The 23,696-nt window shown below is 39.9% G+C and overlaps 1 protein-coding gene across 2 annotated transcripts in view; it reads left to right on the forward strand.

Annotated features, from left to right (window-relative positions):
- The first annotated feature begins 9,336 nt into the window (after positions 1 to 9,336).
- The window catches only part of NLRC5 (NLR family CARD domain containing 5), a 93,887-nt gene continuing 79,527 nt past the window's right edge, over positions 9,337 to 23,696 (forward strand). The window contains exon 1 of one of the 2 annotated variants that reach the window (XM_072632312.1): positions 9,337 to 9,643. The gene's annotated coding sequence lies outside the window, so the exon portion shown is untranslated. The remainder of the gene's footprint in view (positions 9,644 to 23,696) is intronic. The other variant, XM_072632311.1, reaches the window with a different exon arrangement.

The raw sequence follows: 23,696 nt of genomic DNA on the forward strand, positions 1-23,696 counted from the left end.
CAATAAGAAGAAGTGGTTTGCTGGTTGATTTGGTGTGGTTTCAGGTAATTGCTGACGCTTTAATTCCCCCCTTTAGTGCACAGTCACTTGCCAAATTTATCTCCTCAAAAGACTACTCTGGTCATATTACTCCTCTGTTTGAGATCTGCCAATAGTGCCCATGAGATAAAGTCCAGATTTCTCATTTGGCATTCTCAGCTTGGCATTCAGTCTTTTATGAACTAGCCTCAGCTTATCTAACTCTTGTGTTGGAGCCTCTCACGAAGGACCAGGTACACTCTGGGAATATTCTCACCTCTCTGATTAACCTCCATCTCCTCTGCCCTGCCAAAGATCTGAAAAATATATGATCCCACATAATATGTTGGCACTGACATCTCACAAAGCTTAAAAAAAGGAAAGTCATCTTTTTGTAGGGAACAAAAAATAAAACATACAACAAAGCTCATGGAAAATAAGGACATGTTCTAATCCATACCCATGCCTAGGGGTCTGTGTAGGATCTCAATCACTTATAGTCCTAGGCTAAGTACGGCTCCTAGCAGGCATTTCCTCTAGAATACTGAGCAAGAAGTGGGATGGTTTGGAAGAACTCTAGGAGAGTTCTTCCTCCTTGGGTCATAGATCTAGAGCTAGAAGAGACCTTAGCACTTTAGTCCAACCTCCTCAGCTTACACATGAGAAAACTGAGGTCAAAGGAAATTAAATGACTTACCCAGTCACATCAGAGGAAAGATATGAACCCAGGTTCTCTGAATCCAGAGTCAAGGCTTTTCCCACCATACAACACTGCCTCCGAGAATTTATTTTTTAAGGCAAACAGGGTTAAGTGAGTAGCTCAAGGTTACACTGCTAGTAAGTGACTGAGGCCAGATTTGAACTCAAGTCCTCCTGGCTTCAGGGTTGGTGCTCTATCTGCTGCATCACCTAGCTGCCCCACATCCTATAGCTCTATACAGTTTCCCCAAAGTAGTCATGACTGTCACACTTCATTGCTGTTCAGAAGCTATCATAGGAACATAGAATTAGAGCCAGGAAGGAACCTGGAGGACAACATTCATAACTCTTTCATTTTATTTTTTAAAATTGAATTATTTGTTTTCAGTGTTCGGCAATCACTTCCATATATCTTAGATTTTTTTCCACTCCCTCCCTCTTATTTAACTCTTTCATTTTAGAGATGAGGAAGTTGACCATGAGAATGCTAGTGATTTGTCCAAGATTACGCCGCAAAAATAGAGTTCCTCCAGCTTATCAGCACTGTGTAGTTACTCACATGACAAGCACTTCAGGGGAGGTGACAGCTACCCCCAAATCGTTCCCTGTTGTGGACATTGTTCCACTACTATAGAAAGAAAACTCCAGTTTCCTTATCTTAACCACCAAGGAAGTCCTTCCTGCATCAAACCTCTAACTCAGTATCCAAAATGGGACTGCTGCTCTGGAGATTTCCCATGTGTTAAGTTCCTAACAATGTCTATACACAGAGGACTGACAGAGGAATCAGGAACTCCCCTACCTCTTACAAAATAATTGTTGCTGGTCTTGCAGATTATAAATGTGAAGGAGTGAATCATGATGAATAGAGCCAGTCTAGGCATCAGGAAGGCTTGGGTTCAACACTCATCTCTCCACCATACTGGCTGTATGACCAACCCTGTACAAGTCACAATCTCTCAATGTCTTCCACAACAATCTAAGACTAAATTGAAGAGCGACTGTCAATTTGAACTGGTAGAGGAGTTTTGGGGGTACAAGTTCTCCTACATCAATGAATGAGAAGATTCAGACCACTTCCCACCCTGACAAAAATTATCCTTATTATTATCTCCAAACTGATGTGAGTCACCAACAGAAATCAGGTTTAGACATGGTGAGCCCAAAACCTAATGTCATCTTTCTTTGGGTACCAGGGGAGAGATGGAAGGAGAGCTTTCTACAAGTCTGGGGGCTAGATGAAATGCCCCAATATGTTCCCAATCTTCCATGGGTCAACTTTTTATGATTATTCAAATTATTAAAGAATGTTTTTGGCACTCCTAAGGTAGAGCAAGGAAGTGTGCTTCTCAGGGGAACTGCAGGGCTAGGGAGGATGGGGAAAGAAAAAGTCCCTACCTCATACTTTTCTCACTTTTTCTCTTATTCCTTCCCTAAATGAGCCTTCTGCTTTGCCCAAAGAGTCCTAATCATTGTTCTCCAAGTTTGTTTATACATTTTCTGGTCTCCATATCTTTGCTCCCAGTGTCCCCTTCCCAACCCAAGACTTCTTAGGCAGCTATGTGGTGCAGTTGATGGAGTGCTGAGTCTGGAGTCGAGATCTGAGTTCAAATCCAAACTCAGACATTTATTAACTGTATGACTTTGGACAAGTCACTTAACCTGTTTGCTTCAGTTTTCCCATCTGTAAAAGGGGATCATAATAGCACCTATCTCTTATTGTGAAGATCAAACGAGATATGTAAAGCACTTAGCACAATGTATGGCACATGGTAGGCACCATATAAATGTTTGCTATTGTTATTGTTATCACTACTTCAGGATTGAACACTCTCACTCTCCACTCTACCTATACACATCTCTCCTAGTTTTAAGGTCCGAGCTAAATCCCTCTCCCTTCCACCCTAACCTGTAGTATCTCACTTTTCTCTGAAGTCACTTAGCCTAAGCACACCCTGCCTGACCTTGTTATTCATCTTTTCACATGTGTAACGGGGGACTGGCCAATGAGCCCAGTCCTTATGAGCATGTGTGTTGTGCTCTGCTAATGGACTCCTGAGTACACACAGCTGCAACTATTTCAGATCAGTGTTGAACAGATGGACTTTTGAGTGGCTACTGAGCAAGGAGTAGGATTACATTTAAAAGACTCCCACTGGGGCAACAGCAACAGAGAACTTCCTTTCCTTGCTTCAGGCCTCCTCCAGGTGGGAGAGAAGCCTCAGTCCCTCTCTCATCCAAAGTGGCCATAATGCCAAGAGAACATGACTCTGCTTTGTGGATAGAGTAGTGAGGGCAGCAGTCTCCTGCTACCAGCTGTCTGTCACCCCATAAAGGTCACTTTATGAATACAGGCCTATGTTCTCTGCCTCTTTAGTTGGTGGAATATCAAAGTAGTCTGCATCCTTGTGAGATTCCAAAGGCCTGAGGACTAGGTGTTCTATTAAAAGCATCAACAAGGATCTGAAGAGTAACCTGTGGGACCCAGTCAAGCAGCAAATTGGACACAGAAGCTGAGACACAGTTTTCAGGAGTAACTGTCCATTGACTGTTCTGCATTTGGAAGTGAACTTGTTGAGATGAATATTCATAGCAACCGCCTTTATTCTGAGTCCATTCTCCCCAGGGACTGAGGTGGTATAAGGGAAAGTGTGCCCTCAGATGTTGGTGGGTGGCGGTGATGGAATGCTTTATAACATCGGTTCTTGCCATAGCTTCTCAGTAAATATCCCTTTGTAAAAACTAATTGGTTAAATGATTCAGGGGTACTAATCATTGGATGGTAACTGCCAGTTATAACATTGGGAAAGACACATCAGAATGGGACCTTAGCCAATTCATTATAGAAGAAATACCCCAATACTTCAGGGTACTCCTGGAACTTTGCTCTAGGGAGTCCAACATATCAGTGATTGTAGAAATTGGGACAAATATTTCCAGTATATACAGGCTCCACATGTATCTCTCTTAGGCCTTCCAAATTCCATGAGTATAAGGATATGGTTTTCTTAATCTTTTTTTTTTAATCTTCCAGACTTTAGTTTGTTTGGCACAAGGTAGAAAGTAGTAAACATTTGTTGACTGATTTAGGTTAGGAGGGATTGGAGTAAAGTTAACGGTCTTGCTCACTTCAGCCCTAGGAAAATACTTGGTACCCTACAATATCCTGACTATACCCCTCCACCTGGGTCCTACTCCAGCCAATCATGATATCAGTTTCTTAACCTTCCCTTATCCTGTTCCCTGCTTCTGTCCTTGCTCCCTTCTGTGTCTTTCCTCCTTATCTAAACCTGTTGATATTCTACTCATCCTTCAAGGCCTAATTCATGTGCCACCTCCTCCAGGGAGTCTTTTCTAACCCCATTAGCTGAAAGTCATCTCTCTTCTGATCTTAGAGTCTTTTATAATCTTCTTATATGTTTGCCACATTCTAGTTTGTGTTATATTTAGATGTGACTAGTCTTATATCCCCTTGCTACACTATGTGGCACAGGTGTAGAGTGAATGTGATGCTTGAGATATCGTAGTAGCAATAGCAGCCCACGTCAGCTGGAGTGCCGCCTCCTTTATGCCTACAAGAAACAATACAAATATTACCCACCCCACAGAGCTGTAATGAGGCTCAAACGTATGTTATATGGAAAGCACTTTGTAAGAATTTAAAGCGCTATGTACATGTCAGTTATTTTTACAATCATGACAGGAAATTTGGATTTTAGATGCATATGCTAGTGGGAAAGGTGTGTCGGTCCTTCGTTGCCGAAGAAGACCATGCTATCACAGAAACGATGACATGACTTGCACTTGACTTTGTTTTGAGTGAGGGAGGACTGTGCAGGTAACCAGCCTCACTTCTCCTCCAGAGCCATCTGAATCCAGTGACCTCAGGATGACTGGAGATGACCCAGGATGAGGCAATTGGGATTAAGTGACTTGCCCAAGGTCACACAGCTAGTGAGGGTCAAGTGTCTGAGGTGAGATTTGAACTCAGATCCTCCTGACTCCTTCACTGGTGCCCTATCCACTAGTCACTAGTGGGAAAGGACCTAGATGGTTAAGGGAGGTAAATGGGTCTCTATTAATTCACTCTCATTGAGGGACAGCGATATGTAATTTGTCCACCAGGTGGTGACTAATTCCACTCATGGAAGAGTGCTAGGGAAGAGTTTTCTGAGCAGCCAACCCCTTTGCCCTGAGAAGAAGCACTAGGCAGAGAGAGGGAAAAAAACCATGCACACACATGTATGCACACACATATACACACTCATGTTATATATTTATGTATTATGTACATTTGTATGTATGTGTATACACACAGATATATGGCAAATATTACATGTAATATGTAATATGTGTGTATACAAATATGCACACATACTGACTAGAATTTGGCTAGGAAACAACGTGCCATCTGATTCAAAATTATTGGAAAATTTTAGAAAAGCCTCTGGTTCTGGTAGTATTCAATCACCCTATTTGATCCTGGCATCTCTTGGTTCGGACTAGCTCCCACATTCAGAGAACTCAACCATTCAATGTGCTGCAGTATAACAGTCAAAATACAAAGAAAACTGTCAAACATTCATCCACGGAACTTTCCAGTGAATTGTCTCCCCAAATCTCCTCCAGCTTGCCCTTCTGGCTTTCCTTTTGGGGGTGCTATAAGGATAGCCCCAAGCTGCTCAGCACTGCCCCTTCGGGGGGGGGGGTGTATGTCAGGGTCCTTGGTGTCATTTCTCTAAACATCCTCATTTCCTTCAGTCCATCTTCATGTGCAATTACTTGGGTAATGTGAATTACTTGTGTGTGAATTACATGGGTCCAACAATAATTTTAATATGTAACCCCAGACCCAAAGTCCATCAGTATGGGATTCTCTCCTCATTGGAATGTTCTGTGCCTGAATGAGGGGCAGGGCAGAGTTGCTAAGAGCAGTAGAGTCAGGTTCTTGAGTCCTCTTCAAGCTCTAAATTCTTGTCACACTCTGGGCACTTCTGGATTCCAGGTTTAGGAGAAAAGATGGAAGATGCCAACTCCACTTCAGGTTGTTGAGGAAAAAGGCTCTGGGAAGAAGTCAATATGAGAGGAACTAGCAGTCTCTATCATGTCCCTGTTCCCAGCTTGCTACACTAGAGACTTTAAGAAATTTTCCCTTGGATGAACTCTGGAACTCTCTCTTGGTTGAATCAAGTCACCCTGCTTTTAATGGGAGAGCTCCTTCCTTCTGTGTCGTCTGGTATATGTTCTCCTATGTATACTTTCTCTGATCTCTATTTTTGCTACCAGTTTGAACTTCTTGGCTAATAGCTCTGTGTGTGTTCATTATGGAACTATCAACCAGTGAGAAAGGATTCAAGCATCGGATTCAAGAGAGGCTGAAATACTGCTTCCTCCTCTAATGAAACATCAAACAGAACTTAGCTTGAACCTGAAGACCATGTCCCCTAGACTAATAATATTTAAGAGAGCAAACAGATATAATTCTAACCTCTTTCTAAGGAGTGAAGTGGCAACCTCTGACTTCCTGTTTGCCCTCCTAGAGAAATGTGAGAAGAGGCTAGATACTTATATTCTTTCTCTTTGAGTCACATAATGACACACCCATACCACATGTGGGAAACAACACTTGCAACAATGGTTTCATTTTTGGACAGTGTAGCAAGCACCTTTATTCAGTCTCTTTCAGAGGGACCTACCCTTTCTTTTTGTGGCTTATTTTCCATCAACCTGCCTCCTCAGGACATGCTGGGATTCCTTCAGAAAGAAGGCAGTTGGAATAACTCACTATTCTCAGGGTCCTGGGAGTAATCTTTGTGGGCGACTTTTCCTACTAATATGGTAGTTCATCAGCCCTCATTGATGTATCTCCCATGAACAAATCAGCCACCAGCATTCAATTGGCCTTAACTAAAACATTTACTTAAAATGCATACCAAATATATAGGACTTGCATGACATTTCACCCATAAACTTGCATCACACTTTCCCATTAATGCATACAACATCCATGGGGGACAGTGGGCATAACCTTAAAAGTTCCAGGGTGGTAAAATATGGGTAAAGAATGCAGGTGATCAGAACAATTCACAACCCTGGGACTGTGAACTTTAATGTACTTTTTCTGTCTTAAAGAACTCTCCATAAAAGTTCCTTGATGAGAAGAATTTCTCTGTGGGGGAAAGATGCTTCCATTGCTAAATTGAGCTAAGGCATGCTATGTTGGACCATCTCACTGGTTATAGCATCTCCTCTGGATGAGACATTCCATTGGGCTGCATCCCCATGGCTTATTTCTAAGCATTTCTCTATTTGGCAGGGCTTGTTCCTGGACAGCAACTACAGTATCTTCCATTTCCAGCTTGGCTGATGTCTTGTAGTGTTCTGCTGAAGTAGTTCTATGTTTCTAAATTTGACGAGAGCATTTGAGGTGTTCAGGCATGACTAGCACCTCTGGTATGAAGGCTTACTGAGCTCTTTTCAGGGATCTTCATCTACCTTTGGTGTCCACCTTCACCCAACTCTCACTTGTGGCTCTAAGAAGCTGCAGCATGCTCCTCAGGCACACCCTGGTAAACTTTCTTGGCAGATGGGCAGATGGGTTGAAGATAACTGGCAGGCCTCAAACGTGTTGGTGAGTCATGGGGATGTCTACCCCAAGCATATGAAGGCTTCCTCCAGCAGAATGGGTGGATAAGAACAACTTGTTCCAATAGCCATGAATTTGGCTGAAGCAAGCACGGTGGAGCGTTTAGACATTGGTCAGGTATCAAAGACACCAAGGAGGGAGGTTGCTGAATTGGTGCAACTCTGTCTCACTTAAATTCTCATAGTCCTCTTCAGAAACAAAGGCCAAACAACAGCAATGCTTCTAATTTGGCAACAGCCTCTCCAACTCTATTCTTTTGCCAAGATTCTCTTTCCCTTTGACCTTTCAGCAACAATAGAAAGTAGTTTCATTTTTGTGTTCTTCTTTTAAGCAGCAGATGACAGTAGAGAGAGGAGCTCAGATTTTCTGGCCAACCAAATCTGCCTCCCAAGTGACAGCGCAAAGAGTTACAATCTCTCTTGGACACATTTCTGAAGCTTGGTCTTTAACCTTTCTTCCTGATTCATCAGCTGAGTCTTCTCTGCAAGAAACCTCATCTTGTTTCATAGAAACCAAATTTTCATTTTCTGTCACGAAGTCACAATTTGACCAACAATAATAAAATACTCAGAGAGGCTCAGGTAATGGGTTGGTCACAGGATGATGAATGTGAATGTGGGAGCTGCACTGACTCTAGAGAATTGTCTACTACATCAGAGTGAGTTTGTGATCTGCCCTCACCTACACTAACAATATAGTGGTCTGCATTGATTTACAGCAGAGATCTCTCACAATTACAGACCAAGTGTTCTGGTGCACATATTGCCCCAGTTATGAACTTCAAAATTCTCCAATTTGCATGCACAAATAAACCTTGGAAACACCAAACAATGAAGGAGTTCTTGTTTTGTGTTCACTCCAGAATTCAGTGGCAGTCTTACACAAATGAACAACTGCTATCTCAGAACACTGAGATGGATGTAGCTCAGCAACTGAACCTGAAATAAGCAGATCTCCTTATTAGCTCAGCGCAGACCATGCTTTGATGAATCATGTTTCATACTTTAAAATTTCAAGGATCCATGATTTTATTAGTGTGGACCAAGATAAACGACAAGCTCACCATGACTTAGTGGACAACTCTCATTGCCTCAGCTTCTCTGAGTTAGCTAAAAACTGCCCCCAGATAAGAGGCCTCCAGTCCATTACTGAGTCTATATTCAAATCCTTTCCAATTTGGTGCAACCTGCCTGGGCTTTCCCTGTTCTGGCATAGCTTTCAAAGACCTAGAGTTATCTCCCCATTATTATGAGGATTCTGGAGGAAGGCTTACACATCTCATTAGGTTATGGTGAAAAGCAAAGGACATTATACAAAAAAGTGAAAGTGCTTTGAAAGAAGTTAGGAAAGTGTGAAAATACAGTGTTTTCTTATTGATATAACTATCAACATACTTATTAGGCTTCAAAAATGTGCCTGACGCTAGGTAAGGTTCAGAAAAATAATTTACACCTATGGTACTTTATGGTTTCCAAAACGCTGTGCCTCAAAAATATATGGTCTAGAGGAAAGAGTTCTGGATCTGGGGGCGGAAGACCTGAGTCCATATCCTGGTTCTGTTCTTTACTATCTTCAAGACGTTAAACAATCACTTCACCTCTATGGGCCTCAGTTTCCGCGGCTCTGAAATGAGGATGTCAGGTGGATTGATTTTTAAAGTCTCTTGCACTTTTATATCTACAGAGATCAAGTATTATCCCCATTCTACTGATTCAGAAACTGAGACTCAAAGCTGTGAAATGAGTTGCCCAGCAGCCGTTAAACGACATGATTCACTCCTTTTTCCTGTATACTTCGGAGCCTTTCGGGCCCTGCCCTCATGGAGTAAACTCCATGGAGTAGCTCCACCCAGGGGACAGAAAATAGACGGAGCAAGTGAAGGAACCAAGCCAACCTCTGGCTAAAACTTAAACAAGAAATAATAACTTCGGAGGATGGGAGAGGCCAGCTCACTCCCTCCCTGAAACTATAGTAATTCACGTGACTTCCCGGCATCGGCTCAGCTCTTGGTTGCAGCTATCTGCTTGCTGTGCAGCCGCGAAGTTTCATTTTTGCTGCAGCTAGCTGTCGAAATTATCTTCTCTGCAGCCGCCAGCAGAGAAGTTAAGGGGCGGCAGGGAGTGATGGTGAGAGGGCTGGAGGAGCCTCTGGAAGCCCGGGGTGGCACACACTCGGTGAGTCCGGCAGCGGGGTGACGCGCGTCCGCAGGGCCAGGGGGCGGACCGGCACCCAGATTTCCACTCCCTTAAGATGCGTTTTTTTCCCACGAGTCCAGTCGAGGTAATTTTCTAATGATTCGAGGATGGAACGCTGAGGACCGGCCTTGGGGGGTGGGGGAGACTGCCTAATAGAGGCAGTCCTGGGGGTAAGAAATGCAGAGGAGAGATTGGGAGAGTTTTTCTAGGAAAGGAACGTTTCCATAGTGAGGGATCCCTCTTCCCGAACCAAAGGCGCTCCCAGGGGCAGGAGAAAACTTACTTTGGAGAACATTTCTCTGCGGGTAGAGGGTCTGGGCTGGGCATTAGCGCGGCGACTTTCAGTTTCCTGGAAAGGACTTCACTTTTCTGAACCACACATTATTGAGAATACTTGTTTTAGCAAAGCTAAGTGCCCATCTCGGAGTCCAGCCCTTTTTGACTTGTCTCCTCTGAGCTTCAGCAAGTGTTAAGGAGAGTGGATCAGAGTTGGGACTGGGTACCCATCCTCCACTTCTCTTTTCTTTTATGTTATTTTGAATTAACATCTCGACTTCTTCAAGCTGGATTTTGAAAGGTCTTTTCTTCCGACTCCATAGTTTGGTGTCCCTAAAGATAAGCTTATGTTTTAGTGCCGGATGGTTAAAGAGGCCAGAAGAGGACTGGAGCAACAAAGAGAAGAGGCTCCTCCTCTTTCTTACTGTTCTAATTGGCCTTTTCATACCTTTTAAGGATGAAAAGAATGCTTTTGAAAACATTCATAATTGGGCTATTTTAGCATAGTAGGATCAAAAAAGTGTTAGTGCCGAAAGGGTTCTTGGAAGGTGGAATGGACCTTATGACACTGAATGTCAAACTAGAAGGGGTCCTTAGAAGACAAAATCTCAAAGTTGGAAGGGACCAGGCTGTCAGCAGCCTAGAGTAGTTGATCAAGGGTTAGAAATCAGGAAGATCTGAATTTTAATCCCCTCCTCCAGATATTTACTATCTGTGTGACCCTCAAGCAAGTCCCATAACCTCTTTCAGTCATAGTTTCCTCGTCTGTAAAAATGGTTATAATAATAGCACTTATCTCACAGAGGTTTTGTAAATATCAAATAAAATGGTATAAGTAAAACCCTTTGCAAACCTTAAATTACTCTGTAAATGGTATCTATCTAGTTTATCAAACTCTTTTTTACATGTGAAAGGAATTAGGATTTTCAAACAGAGCAGGTTGCCTTCCTCCTGGAGACTGGATGTTTGAGAGACAAGTGACCATTCCTCCTGTACAGTCAGAATAAGGGTTATTTACCATAATCACAAAACATAACATATATACTTAGAGCTCTATAGCCTTTCAAAGCTATTTCACACACACATTGTGAACACGATTTGAACTTCACCGAAAACCTGTGATCCAAGCAGGGCAGTTTCCACCATTCTCATTTCACAGAGGATAAAAATCAAGGCCCAGAGACATGAAGTGGTCACTTAACTAGTGATAGAGCTGAGCACAAAATCCAGATCTTTCAGTTTCTAGATTAGTGCTTTTCCTACTAGCGTATTCTATCTCTCTAAGCAAGTATTACTGGAGTCTTCTGGATAAGGAGCTGTGTTGTAACATTTCTATACTCTTTGGGTTTCCCTAAACGAAATTCCAAGGGAAAAAGTTGAGCCAGTTTTTTTCTTAATCCTGCTTTCCCCCATTCCTAAATTGAATCCTCAAGTGTCTAGTGGTCCTAATTCCCTCTATATATGATTGGTTGGTCATTATCCTTCATTCTCGAAGAGGATCAAAATGATATCACTATGTCTGACTGTGACTGATTAAACCAATGAGCATGGAAGGGTCTTCCTTGGAGTGGAGCTGTCTCTAAATTTGGGCATCTCACATTTCTGCTTAAGTTTAGAAACCCAGAAATGCATAAAATGTATTATATAACACATACATACTTTATTGGCCAAAAAAACCTTACATGGATTTTCCAGATTGTGGGGTCACTGCACCTCTAACCTCCTTGATGTGGAAGTGATAACTATATAACCTTCTTGCTCTGAGGTGCTGATCAAGGGGATGTCTCTAGAATTTGGTGTCTGTGATTTTAGATTTATTATATGTGTAAAGAGGAGGAAAAGCCAGACCTCTGGAGGAATGGACTGGGAAGATGGCAGGTAGTAGAGTAGTTGATCATGAGTGAATCAAGGTGTTGGCTTCTTTGCTGTTGTCACTAGAATAATGGAGCAGAAAAGATGAGATGTGTAGAGGCTCCTGAACTATGAATAAATCCTACAAAACTGTGATTGATCCATCATATCATCCAAGTGAGTACTTCCTTCACCAATTCAAGTCACAACCTATCCACTCATTCTCCTGGATTTTTTTGTCTGTTGCTTTTCATCAGTTTGAATACAGATTGTCTTAGTAGATAGAATGCTAGACCTGAAGTCAGGATGACCTGGGTTCAGATCCTACCACATATTCTTACCAACTATGTCATGAGCAATTAATTTAACCTCTGAGCCTCAGTCTTGACTGTGAAATTGGGATAATAATAGCATCTACCTTACAAGGTTACTGGAAAGACCAAATGAACTAACGTATATAAAGTGCTTATAAATCTTTAAGTGATATATATATATGTATATATATGTGTGTGTGTATCTCTATTATTGTTATGATTAGAAAATTTCTATAAAAGACATGCTCAATTCTCTTGAGGTCTTACTCTGCTTCTTTTATCCTTTGGTGGATATTGGTGCAACACTTAGATAGTCCATATGTTATCCTTTCTTCTGCCAGCTTCGAATAAACCAATCAAAACAAGGAAAATTGACGTAAAATCCCATAGGTTATTTAAAGGCCCTTTTAGAAAATGCTTCCATAGTCATGCCTCCCATTCTCTCATCTTTCCTATGGAAGTCAGTCACCAGTCACAGGTAGTGAACAGTCAATCAGTCAATCAACAAACATTAACCTCCCGTTTCTCTACTACCTACCCTTCCCACCCCTTTCCCACCTTAGAGAAATGTACTCTGGAGGGCAGTTGGGAAACTGAAGTAAACTTCAAGATGACATGTGGTAAGTCTATTCTGTAACACCTAGATTAGAGGCTAGGGCAGCATCAGCTAGCACAGTAAAGACTTCTTTGGGCTAGGAATGGAGATGTGAGTTCTAGGCTTTCTTTGAGCTTCACTTTCCTCATCTATAAAACTGGGATAATGTGTAAGATGTGTGTCTCCAGGTAAGATATATAGATATGTATAGATCCTGAGAATAGATAGATCCTGAGAATGCTTTTATTGTTGTTCAGTGGTGTCAGTCATATCCAACTCTTTGTGACTCCATTTGGGGTTTTCTTGGCAAAGATAGTGAAGTGGTTTGTCACTTTTCTTCTCCAGCTCGTTTTGCAGATGAGGAAACTGAGACAAACAGCGTTAAGTGACTTGACCAGAGTCATACAGCTAGTAAGTGTCTTAGGCCAGATTTGAACTCATGTTTTCCTAACTCTAGGCCTAGTACTCTGTCTACTGTGCCCTGAAGCCGCTCTAGCTGAGAATAATACAAACTTGCAATACAACATTGTTCCTGTTCTGAAGTAGCTAGTAGTCTCAAATATTCAAATAGATATGTGATCAAACAAGAACTGACAGTCCCTTCAAAGATGCAGATTATAACCCATCCATACATGCCTTCCCATCCTACAAAAGATGAACAACAAGTTTGTCCACATCCTCCCATTCACTGCAAGGAACTGGCCAAACATTCCAGAGGACTTTCCTCAGTTTCTCCTGATGTTGAGAAGACACCAGTGGAACACATGAACTAGCCAAGGGTTGTCTCTTGCTTTTGTCACATGACCAGTTCATATTTTTTAATTGCACATTTCTTCAATGATATCCTTTCCTGCAATTCTCTTCACTATTCCTTATTTGTTACATGTTTCAGCCTGCTTATACTCATGACACACTTCTCTGTTATCATCTGAGCAACACTCATTTCTAACTCCTGAGAGACTGCAGGATTCCGTGACCTATAGCTTGCTCACTGTAACAAGTGTGATTTTATGATTTAAGAGGGGGAACAGAGATGCCATCAAAGATAACTGTAACACATAATATTGCATGACAAGTGATGATAGAGTTCCAAAGCAAGGGGCTGTGTGAATTCTGAGGAGAAAGATTGTTGTCAGCTGGTGGGATCAGGAAAGGCTTCCTGAAGGAAGTGGAGTTTGAATTGATGGTAAAATGATGGAGAGGAATTCAGCAGGTAAACAAGGGAGAAAGGGGTCTTCTAGGCATGAGGAGCATCACACTCAAAGGACTGAAATCATAGAGGTATATTTGATGTTCATAGGATGGAGTGGATGAGTTTGGCTGTAGCATAGGGTGTGTAGAAGAGACTGATATGGAATACAGCTGAAAAGGGAAGGTGGTGCCAGGTTGTGGAGATTCTTGAATTCTAGGCAGAGGAGTTTGAACTCACTAGGCAAATGAGAATCCATACTTTTCCTTGGCTAGAAACCATAAGCATCATTATAATTGTTTTTAAAATTTGGGTGTAAACTCAATGGCACAGTGGAAGCTTGACTTGCTAAATGCAGAGAAGCTCTGCTAGTCACAGAAAATTGTCTAGGCAGGGAAATTGTATTTTCTGAGAAAATGAAGATTAACCCCAAGCCTCTTTTTCTGTTATAAACATAAGAAGAGTCTAAACAACAGAACTGATAATTATTTCATAAAATTATGAAGTGGGGTGGGTGCACCCTGTTCTTTGGGTATATGTTCATCCTTCGTTGCTGAAGATCATGCCATCAGAGAAATGATGACATGACTTGCACCTGACTTTGTTTTGAGTGAGGGAGGACCGTGCAGGTCACTAGCCTCACTTCTCCTCCAGAGCCAACTGAATCCAGTGACTAGATATTCATCAGGATGACTGAAGATGACCCAGGATGAGGCAATTGGGGTTAAGTGACTTGCCCAAGGTCACACAGCTAGTGAATGTCAAGTGTCTGAGGTGAAATTTGAACTCAGGTCCTCCTGACTCCGGCACTGGTGCTCTATCCACTGCACCACCTTTGGGTACTCACTGGGAAAGACCACTATTGGCAGCAAGAAAAAGGCAGCAATTACAGTTTAATAAGGCACAACAGGTATAAGGACCAGCAGCAAAGGAAATGCAAAGACAAGCAATGAAAAATGGAGATACTGAGGCAGATGGCAGCAGGAGGACAAGGAATGAGATGGTGATGGGAGGCAGCATGGAGACGAGGATGGGTAATGGTGGAAGCAGAGAATATCACCTACATGAAAATTAATTAGAGTTGAGAGCCTGCAATATCACCTGATGGAGAAAGAAGAGTGCTCAGGGGCAGGGGTGGGGTGCAAGAGGTTGAGGTCCCATTTTCATAGGGTTTTTTGGGGGGAATAAACCAACTCCTATTTGTGCCATGTTGGGGTTAGTCCAATAAACATATCTAGATCATTTCAAAGTTATCTGTAAAACTTCCAAATCGTCACCCCAAAGTCATTAGCACCTTTTTGATGTTCCACTTGTCTGGATTTGTAGAGGTACAGATTTTGTCTGGAATGTACTTATTATAGGACCAGAAGTTTGAGAAGCAGTGCCTAGTTGGTTTCTCCTGATTCAACACATATTACTGAGATGTGAATTTTAGTTCGGAAAGGATACAATCTGTAAATTAGGCTCCTTTGATCTTTGGGACAATTTGTATGTGAACACGATAAGATATCAGAGTCTGTCTTGAATGCTGGAGTACCTGGAAGGGTCTTGGGTCATCATTCTCGATTTGAATCCTCACTATCCAGCACCATGTCTGGGTATGGAAAGGGTAATAGAAGTGGAATATGTGCATACATCCCAGGATGCCCTTTAGAAGTTGGTTTTTAATTCTTTGCTCCTAGTTTACTTTCTCTGGTTTCCCCTTTTCTTTACCTGATACTCTGCCTCCATGTAAAAAAAAAGTTTATCTTATTTTTTACTACTACCTTTTTAATATAATTTTCATTTCTAAATGTGTCCTATCCCTCTTGCCTACCTATAGAGCTATACTTTGTAACAAAAATGTAAAAAGAAATGAGCCATTTAGTAAAATCATCCAAACACAAAACTGTGTTTGACAATAAAAGCAATATACTATGCCCATTATTTCCTACGTTTGCAAAGGAGGATGCCTCCCCAGACATCTCTTCAGTTATTCTCTAGGACCAAACTTGATCATTATAATTAGTGTTCAGTTTCATCTTTCTGTTCTTTCTGTTTGCTTTGTTATGGTCATCAATATAGTTTTCCTGCTCCTATTTACTTCACCTACTATCGTTTCGTGTAAGTCTTCCTGAAGTCTTCATATTCCGCACTTCTTAAAAAACAGCACCTCAGTTTACTCAGCCATTCTCCAATCAGTGAGCATCAACTTTATTTGCTACCACAAAAAGTGCTAGTGTGAATAGTTTGTGTATACACAGCTAAGACTTGATTAGTGCAAATAATGAATTCTATGAAGTGGTCACGTTGTTCAAATTCATATTATCCAGAGTTAACATTATAAATAAAATGTGGCCATTAGTTCTAGTTTAGTGGAAATATGAAATGAATAATTTTAAATAAGTTGTTTATCTTTTTATTAATGTAACAACAGCAAATGATGAGAAAATATATTTCTGACTTGTTTATTACAAAGTAGCAGAGCAGTTAAAGAAAGTAGAAGTTAAAAATTTAAAAAATTGCTGCGTATCATGGCTAAAGATGAACTTACACTAACTGTATGATGAAAATTCCATTATTGTTTCTTAGAAATATTTTAACAATGTAGACGGAACAGTCTTCTCTTTCTATCTTCATGCAAATGCTAGTAAGTGCAAAGAGCTTTATATACGTTTCAGTGAATTTGCATGCCCATATTCTCACCAAATGTAGTTGGACGATCTGGGATGTTACCTAAAATCAGTGATACTTTAGACCCGACGTTGTTGCAACATTTTTTTGTTGCAACATTTTTTAACGGCAGGAGTAAAATGACTTGAAAACCAGTCTTCATAAAGTTTCCATTACCCCTGCTTTCTTATTTGAATACCAAAGACCTAGAAATGATCACTGGTTGTAGTCTCAGTCTGAAGACTTCAAGACCAATTAAAAATGTATTGGTTTTTCTGTAAAATTCCCTTCTGCATCACTTCCCAACAAAAGTGTTAGGTGAAACTTAGACATTTTAAATCCAGGTAGAGTATTTTCTTAGAAATATAAATTCTAGAAAGCCTTTTCCTAGAATTCCTTTTATGCACTTGAAATTTTATTGATTAGTGTATTAACCTTGTTTGACTATTTTCTTTAAAACATTAGGATATATATAATGTTTAGCTGTTAGGTGGTGGAGTGGGTAAAGGGCTGAACCTGGAGTCAGGAAGACGAGTCTTCTTGACTTCAGATCTGGCCTCAGACACTTTGCCAGCTTTGTGACCCTGAGTAAGTCACTTAATCATGCTTGCCTCAGTTTCCTCATCTGTAAAATGTGCTAGAGAAGGAAACGTCAAGTTTTCTCTGCTAAGAAAACCCCAAAAGGGATCACAAAGAGTTGGACACGACTGAAAAATGAGTGAGCAACAGCATTTAGCCGCCAGGTCCTCATCTGCAGTGGCTTCCTGTCCTGTTCATTTTAACATTATACTGATTTTTAAAGTGATAAAGCCAGTAAATGCTTGCAGCAAAAGTTTCATTACCTACTTCCAGTTTTCTTCATTGTCTTAACTAACTTTGAAAGCTTTTGTCTAAATGGCTGTTGTGTTTAGAGAAAAAAAAAATTTGGATTGCAGTCTTCTATGCAAACAGCTAAAAAGGCTATATTTCTACTGTTGCAATACTATTCTATTCCTTGTGCTTTTTGCAAACACACACACACACACACACACACACACACACAAACCAGTACAGTTTTGCCTTTTTCTGTTGTTTTGCCTGCACATTTATTAATATTATGTACTATAGATTCATTCATTCCACCATTTTATTGTATTTTAGTTATTACAACTACATTCATGCCATTCAATTACATCAATTGTTTATTCTAATGTAACAATAAACATTTTTCCCTGCTTTTTTTTTTACTCTTTCATTTTTAATCTTTGTTAGAAGTGTTTACTCAGAGTGTAATGAAGTATATTCAGAAATTAAGGAGAAACAAATAATCAATAAAAATAAAATTTAAAAGTGCTGTGCAATTGTACATATGTATGTGTATATGTATATATGTGCATATATACAGATATAGATATAAAATTAGCATATATGTAGATATGCACACATATATACACATACATGCATACATATATGTATATTGTGTGTGTGTATATGTATGTATGTATATGGAGGGAGTGAGAGAGAGAGCACAAATGAACTTGACATCGGGAAGATATCACAAAGACCTAAGTTCAAATTTGACCTCATACACTTACTAGCTATGTGGCCCTGGACAAATTGCTTAATCTCTCTCAACCTCACTTTCCTCATCTATACAAAGGAAATAATAATAGATAATGAAGTTGTTGTGAGGGAGAAAAGAGACAATATTTGTAAAGTATTATATTAATGCTAGTTATTATTATAATTATTATCACTGTCTTGATAGATTGACTCCATGACATTTTATACATTTTGTAGTTATTTTCATGGCAGGGGTTTTTAACCTTTTCTTGTGTCATGGACCCCACTGGCAGTCTGGTGAAGCCTGTGAAGCCCTTCTCAGGATGTCCTTAAATGCACAAATAAAATATGTAGGATTACCAAGTAAACTAATTGTGTCAAAATAGTTATTAAATAAAGTTTTTTAAGTTCATGATCCCCTACATTTAAGAGATTCTATGTTATTGCCACGTAGAACTGCTGATGATTTTTTGGATCTATTTTATATCTTGCTATTTTACTAAAGTTATTATTTGTCACAATTAGCTTCTTATTTGATTCTTTAAGGTATTCTAACCTTAGAGCTAGCCTAGTCCCCTGATCCGTTTTTCTACAGTTTTTAAACCAGAAGCAAATAATTTTGATTTGTAAGCAATTAGAGATATTTCTTCTCCTTCTTTTCAGTGTTTATGCCTTTAATTTCTTTCTTTTATTTCATTGCTATACTAGCATTCCCAGAACTATTTCTAATAACCAGGCGTAGTGGGAGAAAGCTTCTAGTGTTTTCCCATTACAAATAATGCTAGCTTTAGAGTTTAGACGTGGACTTTTAAAAATTGCTAAGAATGATAAATAGCTTTGCTATGCCTATCGTGTGTAGTTTTTTTTTTTAATTATAAATGAGTTTTGTGTTTTGTCAAAGGCATTTTCTACATTTTTTATATAATCATGTGATTTGGGCCTTTTTGTTTTTAATATAATTAATTATGAGAATTATTTTTTCTAAGGCTAAGCTATCCTTGCATCCCTGATGTAAATTCAACTTGTTTATGGTGCATCACATTTGTTGTTAATAAATTTATTATTAGGATTTAATTTAATTTTTTTTGCCTTAATATTAGTCTATGATTCTCTTTGTTTTTACTTTGGTTTTGTCATCAGACAATATTTGTCGCATAAAACTAGTTTGGTGGGGTGTTTTCTTTCTCAGTTTTTGAGAATAATTTGTGTAGCAGTTGCAATAGTCGCTCTTTTGATCTAATTCATTTGATCAGATTCACTTGTAAATCTATCTAGACCATGGTTTGTTTTTTCCCCTGTTACTTCATGAGTTCAATTTCATTTTCTGAGTCTTGTACCCATTTACGTGAAATCTCTCCGTGTTGCAATGATAGAAATTTCCTGGTATTTTGAGAAGTGTTTGAACATCACACTTTCTGATTTGGTGTCAAAACACCAGAGAAGATCCCTAGGGCCCAAAATGATGAGCATCAAATATGCATGATTCTATCCCCATCTCCTCATAGTTTAGGGACTAAGCTGCTTAGGGACAGAGATAGGGAGCTAGAGTCGTGTGACAGAAAAAACACTGAGTTTGAAGTCAAAGGATGTGGGGTCCAGTGATGATTTTGACACTTTCTATTGCTCTTGGGCAACAGACGTTTCCTCAGCATTAGAACGAGGAAATTGGACTAGAACTGGGGACTCTTATCCCAGATTATGTGAACTTGTTTTAAAAAATATTTGGAGACTGTAGGAACAGAGGCACACTAATGCATTGTGGTAGAGCTGTGGACTAGTCACACCACTGTGGAAAACAATTTGGAACTGCATAAAAACCAATTAAACTGCATATCCTTTGATTCAGAAAGACTGTTACTAAGTCTATCCCCCAACCTGTACATACAAAAATATTTATAGCAACTCTTTTTGTTGTGGCAAAGAGTCGGAAACTGAGGGATTGTCCATCAATTGAAAAATGGCTAAAAAAGTTATGATATGTGAATATGACGGGGTACGATTGTGCTATCAGAAGTGATGAGCAGGTAGATTTCAGAAAAACCTGGAAAGACTTACATGAACTGATGCTGAGTGAAGTGAACAGAATCTAGAGAATTACTGTTGCACAATAACAACAATATGGTAAAGATAATTAACTATGAAAGACTTAGTAACTCTAATCGATACAATAATCACCACCATAGTTCCAAAGGACTCCTGATGAACAATGTCCACCTCCACATAGACAGTTAATACTCAGAGTACAGACTGAAACACCTTTTTTTCCTTCCTTTCCTATTCTTGTTTCCCACCCCATCCCACTCTGAACAAGTCTAATTCAGACATTTGTTTTGCATGATTTCATATTTGTAGTAGGTTTCGTCTTTTTTTTGCCTTTTCAATGGGTAGGAGAGGGTTTGGGGAGGAAAAGGATCTGGAACTGGAAAAAATGGATTTTTTGTAAAAGAAAAAGTAAAATAAAAATATTTTGTCAGGCCTGGTGTCACTTGAGCTGTAGAGTTCTGAGCTATAGCACAACTAAAGTCAATCAGGTTTCCTCACAAAGTCAGCACCCATAGGGTGAGCTCTTGGAGAGTGGGGCCCAGCAGCCTGCCCACAGAGGGGCCTGTTGACCCAAATAGAAAACAAAAAGAGAGGGGGTCAAAATTTCCTTGCCTATCAGCAGTGGGATTGCGCAGAAGATGGCTGCTTCTCTTCCAGCCTGAGTGAAATAGGGAAACCCAGTCTCAAATACATACATACGTACCTACACACACATATATACACACCCATATATATATATATACATATATACATATATATACCTTTCATACAGACATAATGTTCCATTATAATTGGCTTCCTTTAAAATTCTATGTTTTATCCATTTGAAAAATATCGTTCTGAAAGGGATCCATAGGCTTTACTAGACCCAGCAGAAGGGTCCACAACACACAAAAAAGGTTAAGAACCCCTAGAGAAGATCAATAAAATCTTTTCCAGCTCTATATCTATGATTCCATGAATCCCTTTGCCAAAATAACTAAACAGATCATGATTACTTAGGACTTATTTAGCACTTTTTGTTTTTTTCAAGATCTTACACAAGTCTTAGTTTCTTTTATTTCTGTAACACCCCTGTGGGATAGTAGAATGAAAATTATTATCTCCATTTAACAAATGAGGAGACTGAGGCTCAAAAAAATTATCTGCTCAAGGTGATATAATAAACCACTGCAGAACTGGGAAAATAATTCACATCTTCTGATGCTCATGGTTCTTTTTAGTCAGAGGAGAATGCATTACTGGGTCCATTGAAAATTCATTACTAGTAAATAGGCAGAATGTTAGAGACAGAAGGAACCAAAGAGCAAATCTAGTATGTTCTTCCCTATTTAAAATTTTTTTTCTTTAAAGTATATGCAATAAGTGTTAACAAAAACATTCAAAGACAATTTTAAGTGATTAGAAATAAAAACCATAAACGCTAATGTGTAATTTTTATATGAATCAGTAACTTGAACAAAATAATTGCAAAAATATTCTGTTTGCATCCATGTCCCTTTCACCCCTGTCCTCTTTTACTTGTGTGAATTTTTTAGAATTTTGTTGCTATTATTTTTTCATATTGCTGTAGTCAATTTCAATATTGTGATCTAGATTCTGCTTTCTCCATTCTATATAACTCCCTATATTTCTTTACATTCTTCAGATTTGTTTTTCTTATGATAAAAATGACATTTTTTTCTTTTCATATGCCACAATATGTTTGGTCATTCCCCAAAGGTTGGATAAGTGCTCATTTCTCTAATTTTACTAATGAAGAAACTAAGACTTCCCCAAGAAGGGGAACTCAATTATTCAAAGTCACCCAGATAGATGGTGGCAGATCTGGGACTAAAAATAATCAGAGCCCTTCTCTCTTAATCTGATTTACATCTACACCTCCTAGGCTCCCCCAGCTCTCAGGAACAAGGATGGAAATGGTCTATTCTTGCTTATTGTAGGAAGTGAGAATATGGAAAATTTTAAGGCTCATTCATTTGGTCAACAATTTCTGTGGGATGAGAAACGGGTTATGTGTTTCAAAATGACTAGCTGATACTTTCTCTCCACCCTGGGAATTAAATTCCCAGAATGTTTCTCCATGGTTCTGGGCTTTGAGGTCACTAATCTGACCTTCAAGATTCTTCAGGATTCCCCTGATTTACTTGGGGGTCAACCTTCTGGCTTAAGGCCACGTTAACCCTTCGATATTTGAAGAGATCTCATTGAAGATTCCTGACCAGACCAAAATACTGACTTCTCCCTGCACCTGGAAGCCTCCATCCAAAGCCTTCTACTAATAAACAAGGGGATTTCCAGCACTTTTACTTTCAGTTTGGCTAAATCAACTTATTAAGCAGGGCCTGGGCTAAGAAAAAGGTGGAGGTTTCGGCTATCAGAGCTCAGAGCTATTGGAGAACACTTGTCAGGTCAACTGGTTGGAGGCTGGATTCAGAGAGACTCTGTTTACTCTCATCTCCAACTCACCATCTGACTCTTTTGATGGTGTGCCTTCTGAGGGTGAGTACCTACTATATCAAGGCAAGAAAGATCTATCGAAGCCAGCTCACCTGGAGGGTTTGCATTTCTTTCTGGGATGAGTGTATTGGAGGGAGGAGACAGTTGGCACTGGGTTGCAAAGTTGGCAAGCAGAAGTGGCCTCTTGTGCGTCTCTGAAACTGTTTCGGGGTCCTGAGGAAGTCATGAAAAGTTCTTATTGAGTCATAGTTGGCAGGGCTACAGTCCCCCCGTATACCTGCTAAGGCTCCACTTGACCTCATTTATTGACACACTGGCTTCAGCTCCCCCTCTTCTACTTTCTGTCTTCCACTTAAATCTTTGCCATAGATATCCTACCTGCCACAGACTCAGGGCCTTCCATGAATTTTATCTGAAATTTTCCAAGGTGAGTGTCTACACTTGGGCAGCTGGGGCAAAGTAATTGAATAAGCTTTTATTGCTATTGAGTATTTTTCTGTCATAAGGTCTGGGGGTTACATTATAATGCCGGAAGCAAAAGATCAGAAATGTAAAAAAGGCTTCCTAATGGATCTTGTGGACACAAGCTGCCATTTATTTACCATATTACATCACTGTGAAAGGATGGGGTGCTGTTGGTGACCAGTGAGAGCCCAAGGTTGGCTACTTCCTGTTGAACCTTGGGAAGCCAAGGCTCTGCCTTTAAGCACTGTGAGTTATGATTAGAATGAGAAATGTTGGTTCTCTAAGGGCACTAAGTGTACCCAAGATAATGGCCCCCGGGGAGAATTCATTTGGAATTTTAGGGTTTTGGCAGAGATGCCACTGATATGAAGAAAGCTGATCTCTTTCAAAGTGATATGTTGAATTTTTTATATGCTTAAAAAGAAAAGCACACTGTGTAATAAAGACTCACAATTTCATGTACAATTCTATTCTGAAATACTGCATATACAGAAATGCTCACTTTATTTGGTGTTTGTTAAAATCATAGTTTTAAAAAGAGCTAATGGATTAAAATTTTATAAAGGAAGAGACCCAGAAACCTGAATTATTTTAAGAAAATTAGGCTAGAGCATAAGATTAGGATGGGGCAACCATGGTCTCTTGAGTCAGAGGTCACATAGCTAAGTAATATGGGTTCATGCTACAGTTACTGCCAGACCCTCACCATGAAGAGGGCTGATTGAACAGGTCCCTCTGCCAGGTCACTGCT

Source organism: Notamacropus eugenii, chromosome 1 (genome assembly GCF_028372415.1).
Source record: "Notamacropus eugenii isolate mMacEug1 chromosome 1, mMacEug1.pri_v2, whole genome shotgun sequence".
In the NCBI taxonomy this organism is placed as follows: Eukaryota; Metazoa; Chordata; class Mammalia; order Diprotodontia; family Macropodidae; genus Notamacropus; species Notamacropus eugenii.